A 17401-nucleotide genomic window follows, 5' to 3' on the forward strand; every position below is an offset into this window, starting at 1 on the left:
GCCAGGATCCAGGTAGGGTGACCAACTTGTTCCAGCTTGTTCAGGGATGTCTGGGGCTCTTCCAAATTTTCTCTGAAAGTCCTGCATCCCAGGAGATGCCTCAAACCCTGACATTTCAGATCCAGCCATCGAAGCTTTTATGACTCCCCATGTGATTCCACCTGTTCAGCCAAATTTGAGAACCAACTTTGAGTCCCTGCCCAAAAGAGCTGTGAATTTTGGACCCCAGGACAGAGTCACTGCTAATTAGTTCACTGCTAAAATTAGTTGTGCTAATTTTAGAAACTGACAGTGGCCTGCTGACAATCTTAATATAAATGGGGAAGGGCCCCAGAGTTCATTCTGGCTGAACATAAGAATCACCTGAGAAATTTTTAAAACTACTGAGATTTACCAGAGATAAGTATAATTTTAAAAACCCATGCAATTCTAATTACAGACAGGGTTGGAACTTCAGGCCTAGGGAGAGGGTGCCCAGTGGGAAGCAAAGGGTCCACCAGATTATGGCCAGGTGGACAAGGACGAGCCTTCCAAATAAGGATGAAGAGGGGGCTGGAGAAGCAAAAGGAAACCAGGGGCCTGTGGGGCCTCAGCAGTGAAGGGAAGACGCAGCAGGAAAGTCAAGAGCAAGCCTTGCAGAATGTCCATTTCATCGAGATGCATGGAGGGCAAAGTCTGGGAGAAGATATGGGGGCTAAAGAGTGAGCAGAAAATGAGCAAACTGAGAGCAAGAGGCAGCTCTTTTCAAAAGCAAGGTGGCGATGGGGTAAGAGGGATGGTGTGCTGTCACTGGCAGGAGAGCTGGAGGAGCCATCCTTGTATTTCCACTTTTTGTCTCTGCTTTCTTACTTCTCACTTCTTTCCTTCTCCATGGTTATACAGTTCTTTTATCCTGAGGAGAAGAAGAAGAATTTTTTTTAAAGTTTATTTATTTTTAGAGAGACAGAGACAGCACAAGCAGGGGAGGGGCAGAGAAAGAGAGAGAGAGAGAATCCCAAGCCCAATGTAAGAGTCAATCCCATGAACCATGAGATCATGACCTGAGCCCAAATTAAGCAGAGCCTGACACAGGGCTCGAACTGACAACCCGTGAAATCATGACCTAAGCCAAAACCAAGAGTTGGACGCTTAACTGATTGAGCCATCCAGGCCTTCCAAGAAAAAGAATTTTTAAAGGGTCCTCTTGATGTAAAAAGTGGTGCAGCTACTTAGGCTGCTTTATTCTCTCTGTTGAAGAGCAGGGGGCACAGTAATAATTCAACCAACTGGCATGGAGGACTGGTGCAAAGTCACACACTACTCTCGTCAGAGCCAGGAGCAGAATCCAACATCCTGGAGCCTCATATCCATCTCTTGCACACTGTGTCCCGCTGCCCAAAGGAGCTTTGGGTTTTGGACAGCAGGACTTGGCTTCAACTAAAGTCATGCTTCTTTCAGAACCTACCAGTGGCTTGTTGATCATCTTAGCATAAGTGGAGAAGGATCCTGGTCCCTTTGACCGCATAGGGTAGGTTCCAGCTCCATTAGCAATCATATCACTGGGACATAGAAAATTAGGGGCAGCTGATGAAGAACCAGTTGTCCCTCTGAGGGTCTGGGGTCTGATCTTTTGAGAGTCTGCACCTCAGTCAAGCTGCCACCCCTTCCTCCTCTGACCCGCAAACACACTTAGCTTCACAAATGCCATGTATTCACCAGAGAATATTAGAAGCTCTCTGTTCATTGGAAACACCTCTCATGTGTGTGTTTTCTTTTATTTTGAAAGAGTAAACTCAGGGATCTCCAAGTCCCCCCACCCATCAGACTATGTTATTGACGGGGTTAGGGATTTCACCTAAATGTATGCAACTGCTTGACAATTAGCCCTGGGAACTGCAGGAGTGTGTTTTTCTTTTCCGTTTCTCTCTTTCCCATCCCTTTACCCCACTTTAGTTTCTTTTACTTTATTTATTTAGTGGTGAGAGGTGATGAGAAGAGAGAGTAAAAATAAGGTTAAAAGGGGGAAGACAAGAATGATTAACCTCTGAAGGACTTTGCAAACTCATTATGTATTTGGCAGCTACATAAGCAAATTATTCGAAAACCCTCTGTAATGGCTTTCCAAACACATGTTGACAATTTCCTGACTACCTGTATTAAGTGATGTCCCTGAAGTAGTCATGCTGATGATAAATCGCTGCTTCTCATGAACCTGTTGTCTGTCATCCAGAGACATTTTCATGTTAAATATTTATTTGCATATATAAAAACCCCATAACAGCCCACTAATTACCATGGAGCTCCAGAAGAACGACAAGAAGATGCTTAATCAACAGGCGTTGTTAACCTCGTCCACAAACAGATATGTACCCATCAGATTTACCTGTTTAACTTAAACTATAATTACTGGGCAATCACACAACCAACAAGTGTAGGTATTAATTATCCAAATGAGACTTGGGATGTTCAGAGTCACCTATTTCTACTTTGAGCTTCATGACTGTTATTTCATTTCACATCCACAGTCCACCTGAGTAACTTGTGTTCCATGAATTGGTTTATCAAGTGCTTTCCTTAATGTTATGAGAAGTAGAGTGAGGTTAACACTTCTGATGTATGAATTTTCAAGTAAAATATAAACAGCTGGATCCACTGAAAGGAAATAGCAAATGTTTAGCGTAGAGAGATGGCTATATCAGCAGGTGGCACTGTGGACCAGATAATGAAAGTGTCTTCCACCCAGTCCTCAGGCTTTTGGGGTAAAGACACTCTAGGTTTATTTACTACTCCTAAAGAGCTTTTGAATTAAAAGGGCTTTTAGTCATCCATGCAGAAGGCCTTCTAATAAGGGGCTCAAGAGAGAGTCACGCAATACCAAGACTGTCAGGTCTGGAAAGGACCACCCAGCAAAGCAGCTAGCAGAAATGCAAGGCTCAGAAGGTTGAGTTAACAGGATGGTTTCCTCAGGTTGCTTCCTTTCACTGGACTTAGGTAACCCACTGGGCCCAACCTGGTGGATTCTGCTTCTGGATCTTTCTGGCTTCTTCCCATCTTACTCCCTTCTTGGCAACCTTGCTGTTCTTTTGCTTCAACTCAGAGATTTATGGGAGCTATGCTGCAACCCAATGGGGGAAAAATCTTCAATTTAAAAGCAGCTTTACATTTTTGGGAGTTTTTTTTTTTTGCTTTTGTTTCTAAATCTTGGGTCCCAGGATGGTTGAAATGAAAATAAGGTCATATTATTTTTTTTTAATGTTCATTTTTGACTCCTTGTTCTTGGCAAAACACCTGACTTAGGTGTAAGTAAAAGACTGAGTCCTTTGGGGAAAATGTCATAAGAAATCCTATTTTTAAACAAGCATTCCTGGAATAAAGGAGCAAACATAAAGTAATGGGAATAAAAATGAAAGCATAAATAGGTCATATCAGCACGACTGTTAATGTAAAATATGGTCCCTTGGCTTTGATTCACTTTGAATAACTTTGATTCAGTAATTTAACTGGAATAATATATGAGAATAGAATTTACAAATGTTTTCTCTCTGCTTTTCTTCCTTCCTTGTGCACATTTTTTTGTTTCTTTCCCCCATTAACCTAGCAGAAAGTAGTATTTAACCCAGGATGCTCGAAATGTTACAGGTTGTAGATCCAGTTCTTAAACTTGTTATTTATTCAAATCTGGGGTAATATGATAGACCTTGTTCTTTCACTGAGTGTATTCATCCCTGACTTAGGGTTCTCCAGAGAAACAGAACCAACGAAGTGTGTGTGTGTGTGTGTATGTGTGTGTGTGTGTGTGTGTGTGGAGAGAGAGAGAGAGAGAGAGATTTTTAAGAAGTTGGCTCACATGATTATGAGGCTGAAAAGTCTAAAATGCAAAATCTGCAGGGTAAGCCAGCAGGGTGGAGACCAGAGAAGATCTGCAGTTTTAGTCCAAAGGCGATCTGTTGGCAGAAATCCCTCCTCCCCCGTTTTTTCCTGTGGAGGTGAGTTTTGTTCTTTTAACACCTTCAATTGATTGGATGAGACCCTCCCACATTATGGAGGGCAATGTGCTGGACTCCAAGCCTACTGATTTAAGTGTTAATCTCATCCAAAAATACCTTGTAATACTCATCCAGAATAACATTTCACCAAATACCTGGGTACTGTGGTCCTGCCAAGTTAACACATAAAGGTAACCATCATAACTTATCTTTTTCCTCCTACAAGGATTTACTGAGTGCACAGATAGACCTTGGGATGCTCAGGCACTTTCCATATTATCTTACATTCGGGCACGGAATTTTTACACAAGACAACACAGCAGAGATGGGGCACTGAGCTGCAAGGCCATTCCTTTCTGTGCTGACCGCTCATGTGGCATTGGGAAGATAAGGCCCCATCAGTCCATGGTTTCCTCCTCCAGAAGAGCAAAATCTCCAGAGAGCCACAAGTCTTCCAGCACAAGACTGAAAGTCAATTAATCCAGAAGGTTCTAACCCAACTCCTAGAGGACCCAGGGAGGTGGGAGAGATGCTCTATGGGGATTGAGGTCAAACTCTTCATTTTCTTTAATAGGGTGGGAGCAGAGCCCACTGGTATGAATCAGAACTTGGGATATGTTGGGGGTTGAGGCTCTGGTAAGTTGCTTCCAAAAATGGCTGCAATTATTACAGCCTGTATCCATGCCCTTTTCACTGTGACTTAGCCACTTCTCCCACCAAAAAGCAGAGTCTATTTTCCCATACCTGACTCTGACTGGGCTTAGGACTTGCTTTGGTCAATAGAATGTGGTAGAGCAATGGTGTGTCAGTTCTGAGCCTAGGTCTCAAGAAGTCTTGTGTGTCTCCTTTATGCTTCTTAGAATATGCTTCTTATCTCCACATGAGCAAGCCTGGGGTAATCTGTTGGAGGTCAAGGGATGTTTGGCTCAGGTACCCCCATTGCTCTGGTCACCACTAAGTGAAGGGTGATTAGTTAAGGAAAAGAAGAATAAAGTGGCTGACCAGTTCTGGCAAGAAATTTCTTTACCTAGAGGCTTGCTAAAGGGAAAAGCTCCACTGGATGGGTGTCCGGTCCACTCCATACCACTTGTTAAAACTAACTTTAATGGGTACAGGTATCTTCATAGGCAAATTAAATAAATGAATATATTTTCCTTGCCAGTCATAGAACCTTTAACTTGCTGGGAGCTCAAAATTAAAGATTTTACAATATAAGCCTGCAATTCAGTTTCTGAGGTCTAGTGATCTTTAAATCATTGCATCCTCTTGGGAATTGTTTGGAAATTTCTAGTAGACCATTGCTCATCCATATCACTTGTCAGAAGCCCTGCCTCCAGCTTCTTAAATAAATCCTACTTCTCAACCTTCCCCGAGTTGTGACTTAGGTCCCAAATCAAACCCAACGAGAGGCACTATAAGACCTGCCTGAGTAGCCTGAGTTCTGTCGTAAGTCCTCCTTTCAGACCCTGGCCTTCAAAGCCACTTCAACTCTAGTTAGACTCAGGGACAAGAATAAGTGATAAATTTTGGGAACCTGAATTATACCCCACATGGGTCTCCTTTCTTGCTCTCAGGCCAGGCTTGGGAATAGGCCTAAACTCCATCTTCATATCCAAGTCCTTCCTGGGTCAAAGTCCAGTCCTGCCTGCTCCCTCTCTGCCTGCAGGCCTGACACTGATTCACCTCCCAGGGGGCACCCTGCTCTCTCCTCTCTGGCTTTCAGTGATCATGTTTCAAGACATAAAATCACTTCACCACACTGAGAAGCCATGACATATAAGGTGGCTAACAGCTCATTCAAATCTACAAGGCTCTGAAAGCTCAGGGCACTCTATTCCTCTTAGTAAATAAACATTTGACAGTAGGTAGGCATATTGCCCTGAGTGAACTATACCCATACAATAATATGCTACTCTCCAGTATTTCCACTGGAACAGTGACATGACACACAGAGCACTCTTCACATGAGATTACTTGTGTTTTTTGATAGTCCTATGAGCTACATAGCACAGTTATCAATGTTTCCGTTTTACGGGTGGGGAAGCTGAGACTTGAGATCACACAACTTGTAAAGGATGGATCTGAGAACTGAGCTCTGCTTTTCTGATTCCAGAGCCACATTCCTAGAGTGAGAGGGGAATGCAAATCTCGGGAAGAGTTCAGAGTTCCACACACTCATTTCCCGCCCCGCCCCCCCTTCAAACTCATTTGCAGGGATGGCATAGTGTAACAGCTGCCACATTTGAGTGTCTTTGAATAAAACACAAGTCTTATAAGAACATATTACTATAGAGGAAAGTATATTATAACAGATGAAAAACGGTGTCTGATGCTGCAATGACAAAGAAAAGACAAAAGGGATCCTCTGTGTCTGAGAAGCTTACACTGTAGCTGGGGAGGAAAAGTGTGCATTGGAAACAGCCAAGTATTCAGCTAAGGAACATGCCCACCTATGCCCCACACCCCACTTGGTGTCATGTATTAGGGGAGGGAAAAGGAGGGTGGACTCTCCAGGGTGTTTCCTGTCAGAGCAAGGTCTTCAGAAGACTATGAGGATGTGTGTGTTACAGCTTACTTTTCACATACATTTTCCACCATGAAGAAATGATTTAAAAATCGTTCCTCATTTCTGGTTTATTATGGACATGAATGTGCCCTCTTCTCTGCCATTTTCTGGGCTTTGCTTTCAAGTGCTTTATCTTGTTTAAATTGAGTTAAATTGAATATGTGTTGCTTGTTTAAATACATGTTTAGGGGCTGTCTGCATGGAGCCTGATGCGGGGTTCGAACCCACGGACCATGAGTGGCTCAGTCAGTTAAACTATAGACTGTTAGTTTTGGCTCAGGTCATGATCTCATAGTTTGTAAGACTGAGCCCCTCACCAGACTCTGTGCTGACAGTGTGGAGCCTGCTTGGAATTCTCTCTCCCCCATCCTCCTGCCCGTCCCCTGCACGTGTGTGTGTGCCCGTGTGCACATGTGTACTCTCTCTCAAATAAACAAATACATGTTTACACACAGTATTTCTTTTTTTTCTTTTTCCTTTCCTTTTCTTTTCTTTTTTAAATTTACATCCAAGTTAGTTAGCATACAGTGCAACAATGATTTCAGGAGTAGATCCCTTACTGCCCCTTACCCATTTAGCCCATCCCTCCTCCCACAACCACTCCAGGGACCCTCCATTTGTTCTCCATAATTAAGAGTCTCTTATGTTCTGTCCCCCTCCCTGTTTTCATATTATTTTTGCTTCCCTTCCCTTATGTTCATCCATTTAGTATCTTAAAGTCTTTATATCAGTGAAGTCATATGATATTTGTCTTTCTCTGACAAATTTTGCATACCACAATATCCTCTAGTTCCATCCACATAGTTGTAAATGGTAAGATTCCATTCTTTTTGATTGCTAAGTAATACTCCATTGTATATATACTACATCTTCTTTATCCATTCATCCATGGATGGACATTTGGGCTCTTTCCATACTTTGGCTATTGTTGATAGTGCTGCTATAAACATTGGGGTACATGTGCCCCTTCAAAACAGCATACCTCCCTTGGATAAATAACGAGTAGTGCAACTGTTGTATCATAGAGTAATTCTATTTTTAATTTTTTTAATGTTTTATTTATTTCTAAGAGAGAGAAAGAGAGAGCGTGGGCAGGGGAGGGTCAGAGAGAGAGGGAGATACAGAATCTGGAGCAGGCTCCAGGCTCTGAGCTAGCTGTCTGCACAGAGCCTGAAGCGGGGATCGAACCCATGGACCATGAGATCATGACCTGAGCAGAAGTCGGACGCTTAGCTGACTGAGCCACCCAGGCACCCCTCTATTTTTAATTATTTGAGGAACCTCCATGCTGTTTTCCAGAGTGGCTGCACCAGTTTGCATAGACATAGTATTTCTTGATCTGCCTTCCCAACCAGAAGTAAACACCATTTGTCAATATTTGGATCATTTTACCAAGGTTTCCAGGCCACATAGAAATTAGAAACAATGTCTGGAGTGTGAAAAATCCTGGGACCCCTGGACATAGGATGGAAAGGTACAGGCACATCCCCAGTAATGTTGTGCTGGGTGGGGACAGCATGCATCCCTTTCTTCCTGGTTGGCTAAGCAGCTCCCACAAAGCCTTAGCTCTCCTGGTCCTAGCTCAGTACTTGGCTGCACTCCATTATTACAACCCCAAACGTCACGAAGTTTGACAGTAAAGTATTAAAATAATATTTCATCAGTATGAAGTTTGAAATTTAACAAGGTTTTAGTATTTAGGTTTTAGACATTTCCCAAAGATATCATGGGAGCTGGAATAAATTATTTTCCCTAACTGCAAAACTGTTCTTGCAGCCTCTGGCTTTGTGACAGAGTACCTGCTGGGGTACTGGAGGCCTTGGGCTGGCTTCAGGTTCCCCAGATGGAACATTCCAGAATGTTCTCCTTTTCCCCAGGAAAGGTCAGGAGGGGAAGCTGCAGGACAGCACTCTTCAGGTCTTCCTCCTGCTTCTCACTACACACCCCCCCCCACCCCTTTCCTTTACCTACAAAGGGCTTTAGAGGGAGTGGTAGGTCTGCCCATGGTGCACACCCATTAAGTGGCAGATATTATTACAGTCATTAATACTTTTCCCTGCCAATCCCTCCACATGCCTTCTTGACCCCTACCCTGAGCAGCTCTTGCTTCTCCAGCTTGGAAAGGTCTTCATTCTCCAGACTGGATCCTCCAGGCTCCACAAGTGATCCTCTAAGAGGGTCAAGTGAGAGCATGCAGAAAGTCATAGCTGTTGTGTATTTTACAGAAAAGCTCAAAGAACTCTCATCCCCTGAAAAACATGCCTTGAAGACTATTTCTCTGCACTGTTGTCTAATCTGATTTTCAAGTTGTGTTTATAATATCACTGGTTTGTGTATTTTTTCCTTTGTTTCACAATTGGAATTGCTCATTTTCTATGTTGGGAAGAATGCCCCTCTTGCCCAAATATACCAGCAAAACAATTATACAGCCTGAGAATAGGCTGTCATGAACCCAGGCATGAGGAGATGTTGAATAAATGCAGCAAGCATCCAGACAAATGGTGTCATGTGTTCTCATAAAAAAAAAAAGAAAAAGAGAAAACAGCGTACTGGGCAATGACTTGTGAAGGAGGGCTTTCCTTCCTGTATGAAGTTCCTTCTTGCTCCAAATAGCCACCATGTAATCATGTTTGCATTTCCCCCTTGAATCCAGAAGGTACCCTCTTTGGTCTGAGAAGGCTGTCAACACAACTGTCAGGGTGAGCTTTGCAGGATGATGTGGCCTATATGGTGTCCCTAGGCACCTTCCTTATGCCAGGATGATAGAAGTACCCATCTCCCAATAGTTGTGACAAAGAACAGGGGCCCTTCACCTGGGGTTATGGGACCCAAGATTGGGCATCTTGAGCCCCTGACATGCTCTGTGTGTATATCCCAGGCACAGTCTTCTGTGGAAGAGATCTTTGAACTGCATAAGGCTATTAAAATGAATCACTGACAGACAAAAAATTAAGAACCATGCTAGAGGAAGAGGGAGGAGATGAAAGAATCCTTGTGCATGCAGAAAATGTCTTGCCCCAATGTGGCATATTTTGTAGATTTGTTAAAAAGATAGCTCCAGACATCCTCTATCCACACTGGCAGCTTGTTCCAGCAAGGAGGATCCCCCAGAAACAAGTAGAGTGTTTCTGAGAAGCTTCTTGAGTGGGAGATTGAGGTATGGAGCATCTGTTCAATGACTTGGTGCTTCAGTCTTCAGATGTTTTGTGCAGGTTCAAGGTCAGATGCCCCATTAAGCTAGAAAGAGTGCAGAAAAGACATATATTTTTTGTTTCCATTAAAGAAAGTCAAGAAAAAATAGACACCTGGTTTAGTCGTGGTGGGCATTCCAGACTCAGGGCAGGTTGGTAAACTCTGGTTAAGGGACAGGGCAGGGGACACTGCTCGGGAGAGTTGACAATGCAGTTAGTTCTACTTGGCTTGTTTGCCTGTGAGCACTGCCAGCCAGGACTGGGGAGTTTAGAGTGTTTTGTTTTAAGTACCCAAATGATTTTTAGTGTATTAGTTTCTTTAACCATTCTAGAAATATTGCAGCATTTCACATCAGAATGTACACTTATGATTTTTTTTCAATGTAAAATGCCTTAACAGTGTGAGCTCCTTGTCCCCACAGGGATGCTATTTATTCTCTGATATGTGACAGATGTATTCAGTGACCTCCCAGCCTTGAGGGGAGGAATCAGGGAGTGGAAAGCCCCTAAAGTCATTAAATGGTGAGTCTCTCCCTGTCTCTTTCCCCCATTTCCCTCCTTCAGTTTTTCTTCTCTCCATGTTCCTGCAGTGGGTAGTCATCTGCCTTCCTTCCTTCTCTCCAAATAAGCCACTTCCTTTCTGATCTAAATGTATGCCTATCTTGCCAGGAACCTGAACTTGTCATTTTCGTGGTTAAAAGCCAAAGTGTGGATTCAGAAGGATTATTTAGAATCTTCGGACAATCCTGCTTCAGAAAAGAGCTCAGATTCACAGTAGCAGATCAGCAAATCAAATCAAATGTATTCTAGCAGAAGCTACTGCCAGCTTTTCTATCTTGTAAATATGTCTGTATAAACCGTTCTTCAATTAAAACTTTATTTCCAGTGGCTAATTTCTATTTTGTGATATGACATAATTTTAGTATTGGGTGCTGCTTCTTTGACCATTATTGGACTGACAAAACATTTTCTTAATTTGTTTAAAGAAGCTCTTTTTTTATTTCCTTAGGAATGCCTTGTGTGCCTTTTGTAACATCTACTTTGTCATGTGAAGCCTTTGAGCTCAGTTGTTGTCGAACATCTGAGGAAAGAATTACAGATTACAAAAGAAGATGTAGGGGCACCTTTTGTGATCCATTTCTTGGTAGGTGATGTCCTTTGATTCAAATAATACAGCAGTGTTATTATACTGAGCAGGTTGTTAGAATGGGTTCTCCTATTGTTATTTATATAAGGATTTTATCTCCTGACAGAGATGGATGCCAGAATGGGGGGGTTGGGGTGGCCTGGGAGATGGAACCTAGTGGCCCAGGTGTTGAAGGGTAGTGACAGACCCAGGATTGCCAATGACAGGAAGCCCATCTGGCTGGTAAAATACTATGCTAGGCAACTAGCAGTCACCCAGGCAACCAGTGGGGTTGGGGGATGTCCATCAAGGGGTGACTGTGGCCCAGATGATAGGGACTGATGTGCACATAGAGGCAGCCCGTGCAGGCAGACACTATTTAGACACCCAGGCAGGGGTCAGCAGGGACATCTGCCAGCTACAGAGACAGGATGCCAGTCCATGGGAAGAGCAAGAGAGAGACAATGTTCCCTTAATATGAAAGTTACCAAAAAGGAGGTAGCACAAGGGGAAGAGATGTGGGTACAAGTAGGTGAACTTGAGATCCAGGTGGGGCAAGACTCTTGAGGGCAAACAAAGTAGCATAGGAGATGCAGAACTGTGAAACTGTTTAAAAACTTTCTTAGTACTTGAGGCACCTGGGTGGCTCCATCAGTTAAGTATTTGGCTCTTGACTGCAGCTCAGGTCATGATCTCATGGTTGGTGAGTTTAAGCCCCATGTTGGGCTCTGTGCTGACATCCTGCTTGGGATTCTCTCTCTCTCCCTCTCCTCTACCCCTCCCCACTTGTGCACACATTCATAAGGTCTCTCTCTCTCTCAAAATAAGTAAATAAGCATTAAAAACATGCTCCTAGGACTCTTAAGTTTCCATCCTAGGAAGGCCCACTGTGTGGTCTTAAATATGAAAACAGCAGACAGAAGTAGGGAACCAGATGGGACATTTTTGTGTTGGGGCACCTGGTTGGACATTACTGGATTTGAAAGTCTGTGGTGTGTGCACAGGGTATGTGTGAAAGTGAGAGTGTGTGTAAGGGATATGTGTGCAAGGGTGTATGTGAGTGTAAGCAGATGTGTGTGCAGGGATGCAAGTGTGCATGAGTGTGCAGAGGTGCGTGTGTTGCATGTGAGTGAGTATGAGCAGAGATAAGCATGTGCAAGGGTGTAAGTGTATGAATGGAGGAAAAGATGTGTGTGTTGCAAGGGTGAGTGTGTGCAGGGGTATGAGCATGTGACTATGTGTGGAACAGTTTGGATATTGGTGGCCAGAAAACGGAGAGCAATAACCCCACATCCAATGGTGGGCTATATTTATCAAGAGAGGAATTTGAGTCCACTTTCATTTTCTCAGAAGACGCTAGTCTGTGTTTAATTTCCACCTGCCAGATGGGCAAACTGATAAGTGAGCTTTGACAAAATAACTTCCTTTGCCCTGAACACAGGGCTCCAGAGAGGGAAGCCAGAAGCGGTTTTATATTTGTTTTTGTCTTTCTGGGGCCTCCATCTGAGTTTTAAAGACACCAGGAGATTGAAGATCCCTGTGTCTCAGAAAATGGGGCTGGGCAGGGAAAGGAAATAAGGCCCTGGCAGTCAGAGGGGTCGGGCTCCAAAGTAAGCCAGAGCTTTGAGTGACCTCGGACAAGTGTCCCTTCTGTGGCCTCACAAGGGGTGAACACCCCAAAGGGTACCAGAAATCTGTTTTGATTTCTCCAGCCAGGATCATACAGTAGTGGGGCAGTGGCTTCAACAGTCCGGTGACTAGAATAAATACCAGGGCTGAACGTGGAAGTCAGCGGGTCTTTTCCAATGAATGGAGCTCTCAGTGTCTCTGATGCCGAACTGTTCTCCTTTTGTCTCTCTCTCTTTAGCTCTCTGTTGTATCAACATCTGGAGGGCCAAATATCATTTTAGCCATAGTAAATAGTTTAAAGGAAGAATACATCTTATATTTCCCCACAAAGAGGCCAAATGGTGCATGGGCTGCACCAGCAAAGGAACTGGAAAATCTCTGTGTGGAGTGGATTTGAAGGACAATCACTCTTCGTGTATGAATCACTTTTCTCTTCTTCTTCCAAACATCTGTGAAGCAATGAAATAATATGTATGAAGACTCAAGATTCCCTTCCGGATCAATCTGAGTATATTTGTTTTACATCAAAGGTCATAAAGAAACAGGTTAAAATGTCTAATGGGCATGAAATTGCTTTCATATAATTTTTAAATCCTATTTTTTCCCAGTGTATTAAGCAGCCTGACAACTACCAATCTGCTTATTTCTGTATTTGGAATAATTTCTGTTGTGATTATATGGTTCTGTACTTTCTGGAGTTAGTATATCTGGCAAAAGAAAAAGAAAAAAATTATCAACTTTGTTATCCGGTCAGCCTTCTGTTCTCAAGATAAAATAAAAGATTCAATTACTTTAAACACCATTTGGTTATCAACAGCTACAGTCTCACTACTCAAAACATGGTTCACAGACCAGTGGCATTGGCGTACTACATGACCTTGATACAAATGCAGAATTTGGGGCACTCCCTGAAACACATCCTAAATCAGAATTTGCATTCTAACAAGATCTCCAGGGGATTCCAGTGCACACAAAAGTTGGAAAAACACAGGTCCAAAGGCTATTTCTGGATGGGTGGGTTTCTTTTTTGCAGATTGACTTTGATTAGTCCTCACAGCTGGCACAGATCTATCTCAATTTTTCTCATATTCTGCTTGCCTGTCTCTAGTTAAATAGATGATGATAGATAGATAGATAGATAGATAGATAGATAATTTTGTACTTAGTTCAATCATTTTGCATAGTTCCCTATCTTGTGTGAAAGTATTGGAAAAACTGATGCTTCATTCTTTAATCACAATCAGTCAGCAAGTTTTGATTGAGAACCTACTGTGTGTTAGACACTGTTCTAGGTGCTAAGGAGACAGTGGTGGCTGAGAGAAAGTACTGCTTTCATGGAACTTAAGTGCCAAAAGAAGAAGACAGTCAAACAAGCAAATATCAAGGGTTATTAAGGGCTCAGATCAGAAATAAGACTAAACAGACTATAGAAATAAGACCAAAAAAATAGGGGAATGTTACTGTTTGTGTCCATGGATATCTTTCATAGCTGTCCACAGAACCACCTGTCAGATGGATTAAGAACAGTTGGACCAAGGGGCAAGAAATGAACTAAGAAATCTCTGAGTTTTCATCTTGTCTTGAGAGTTTTTAAATTAGTAGAAATCCTAGTTGAGATTTCTATTGCAGGAAAAACCAAGGAGGAAGTGAAAGATGGGGAGAGAACAAAAACTCATTTCCTTGGGTTTGATCTAAATGTCCATCATCCTTCAGATCAGGAGGGGCAGGGAGGCAGGCAGAGATGATTCATCCACAAGAACCGCTGCTACATCAATACTGGCTCTTCCAAGTGGGTCTTGACATTCCAGAACTAGGTGGCTCCTTCCAGGTGTGCATCCTGGCCATTACAGGACAGGATGGTGGAATCATCACCCTTATGAAGTAAGAGTGGCTGTGGATTCAAGCACCACATTTAAAATATGGTTCTGTTCTCCATGTAGTGAAAGAATTCCTGAAAATCAGTGTTAACAGCAGCAGAAATGGAAACTATGAGTCTAGGCAAAGGCTGCTATACATATGGAATTTTTTTTCCAGTGGACTTATGTTAGGAAAAAGGGTTTCCTGCTGGAAAAAAATATCTGCTCTGAATTATGGTTTCTGGTTCACTATTACTATTTTTATAACCAAAGGGAATAAAAGCCAAGTATTTGTTGGCCTTTTAACAAAACATTTTTACAAACAATTTTTACAAAAATACTTTAAAGTATTTTTCAACAAAGGAAATAAAAGCAGGATTATGTCCACAAGAGCCATTTTGAATAAGAACTCTCTGAAATAGGTAGAATAATTCTTAAATGATGGTAGTCAATGTTTTTCCCACCTGAGCTTCCTTTTGACTCTGACCATGGCAATCTATAACTCCTCTTCTTCATTAGCTTAGAAAACCACTTGTTCCTATCCTTGCTTTTTGTCACTTAGCTTCTTAGATGGGGAAAAATGAGAAAAGAAATATATCTCTTTCAATTTCCTGGTAAGGTCATCTTAGTTCAGTCCATAGGGGCATTTGTGGACTGAGATGTGTACCTGCCATTGTGTGGATGGCGTTGCCATTTGTAGGTGTGCCCTTTTGTTTGCTTTTGGGATGAAAAGAAGACATTCAAGCCAGAGAGCATCACCTAGTGACTATTTTTCCCTTCAGCAAACAATTATTAAGACAATGAGTGCCTCCCGAATAAGATGCTGTGGGCAGTGGTGGTGGAAACATACAAAAATGTAGCCTCTAACTGTGAAGGTGACTACTCTCTAAGAAGAGAAGCAGGTGCAAAAAGACCATCAGAGGGTACCACTGAGGAATATGAGGAAAACCAATGAAAACAAGAAATTCATGCTGAGACAATAGGGGAGTTGCTTGAAGAAATGGTTACTTTAGTAAGACTTAAAGAACCCCTGTCCAAGAGGTATCTAGAGGTGCTCAATCATAAGTGCTCTCAGTTACAACATGGTGTCTACCATCAGGGGGAGATAGGACTACAAAGGGAAATACTTATAAATAGGGGGGGGGTAAAGAGATTCATTTAGAATATAAGAATTAGAAAAACAGGTTGTGACCATTCTGCAGAGAGTCTTGCAATCCCAATCTGGAAAAGGATTGGAGTTTATTAAGTCAACAATGAGGTGTTATTGAAAGTTTTTGAACAGGGAACCTGACCAAACCTTAGAGGAACTACACTGCATTAATCTAGTGGTTTTATACAGACAAGTTGCTAGAATAAAGAACTGAATTCTATAAGATCTGTTTGGATGGATTTTAATGCATTCCCAGAAGATGGCAATGGGAATGAAAAAAAGGAGATGGATGTGAGTGAGATGTGGAGAAATCATCCACAGGAACAGTGGGATGAAGGAGACAAGAAACAAATAAAATGTAATTTCCAATCTTGTTGAGAGATGGGTCACACCATTGACCGAAATCAGACAGTTGAGGGTAGACTGTGTTTGGAAGGGTTAGGTAATGAAAGCGTTTCAACATGTTGAGCTTGATGTTCTAAGGGAATATTTATAATGTTTTGTAAATCACTTTATATATGTATAAAATATTTATATATAAATATATCAGTACAGATAAATTTACTTATAAAAACATTTATACTGTTTATAAATTATTATTACCAATATTTTACATGAGGTACTTTTAAAAGAAATAATAGCAATATGACACTCAGAGTATACTGAGCCCTCCTTCCCAGGCTTGGAAAGACCTTTACATTGCTTACCTTTTTAAAAAAAATTTTAATGTTTATTTTTGAGAGAGAGAGAGAGAGAGAGACCCAGAGTACAAGTGGGGGAGGGAACAGAGTGAGAGAGATACAGAATCTGAAGCAGGCTTCAGGCTCCAAGCTGTCAGCACAGAGCCCAATGAAGGGCTGGAACTCATGAACTGTGAGACTATGACCTTAGCTGAAGTTGGATGCTCAACCAACCTGAGCCACCCAGGCACCCCACATTGTTCATCTTTTGATTCACTTTCGGTTTTTCTCTTAAATAATTTGGTTAGATTGGTGCAAGAAATTAGAGCCTTTGGTCATCTGGAGTTCTCTCTATGTGCAGTTAACTGGACCTTTGGTGCCTAGAGCACACTTCAGGACTCATGCTATTTTGGAATATCACTGAAATTGGAAGCAGGGTAAGAGGGGTGGCTTCTCTTCTTAAGAGACTCTGGATAATACAGGAGATGCAACAGAGGCTGTCATTCTTGCCAAGTAGAAGAAAGAAAAGCTCCAGCAGACCTCATTCACAGTGGATCACATAGGGAAGTGCTAGGGGCAGTGAGATGGGTGAGATGGTAGTTTCTAGTGTCTACACTGGTGATGTTTGGAGCAAGTCAGTTGGAGGACCCCAGATTAGTCTCTCTCTGTTGTCTCTGATTATGCCATAGAGAATCTTACTAAACTCTCTAGGAAAAAAGAACAAGTTTAATGTGACATAACAGTGTACATTTGACTCTTATAAGGTTCCTAAGGGCTCAAACGACTTATTGCAGCTGCCATGAAATATGTGAGGTAAACCAAAGATACCTCTGCCCCTCAAGTTGATGTGACATTTAAATGACAAAGGATCTCTAAGAAAAATACATTTAGAAGACTCTATGATGTCCCAGAAACATAGGTTATAAAGAGGATTGAGATACAGTTAAACCACATTTTGAAGTTGTGAGCATTTTTATGCCTCTGATATGTTACTAGAGGAGGTGCAATCAATTGAAACAACATCTCAGCCACTCAAAGCAGACGTTTGTGGTAGAATCCCATACATCAACATTGACTGAAACCCTTGAAGCTCATTGGTCCTTTGTTGTTCATTCTCTTAACTGTTGTACTCCTCTCCCTATGTTCTAGTACCAGAAAGATACCTGTTGCTTGGTAACTTGATATGCCCACTCCTAAAATCTTGGCAAGAGATAATGAGAAGAGAAAGCATATTTCTT

The sequence above is a fragment of the Hyaena hyaena genome, unplaced genomic scaffold (assembly GCF_003009895.1).
Source record: "Hyaena hyaena isolate Hyena2069 unplaced genomic scaffold, ASM300989v1 scaffold_643, whole genome shotgun sequence".
NCBI lineage: Eukaryota > Metazoa > Chordata > Mammalia > Carnivora > Hyaenidae > Hyaena > Hyaena hyaena.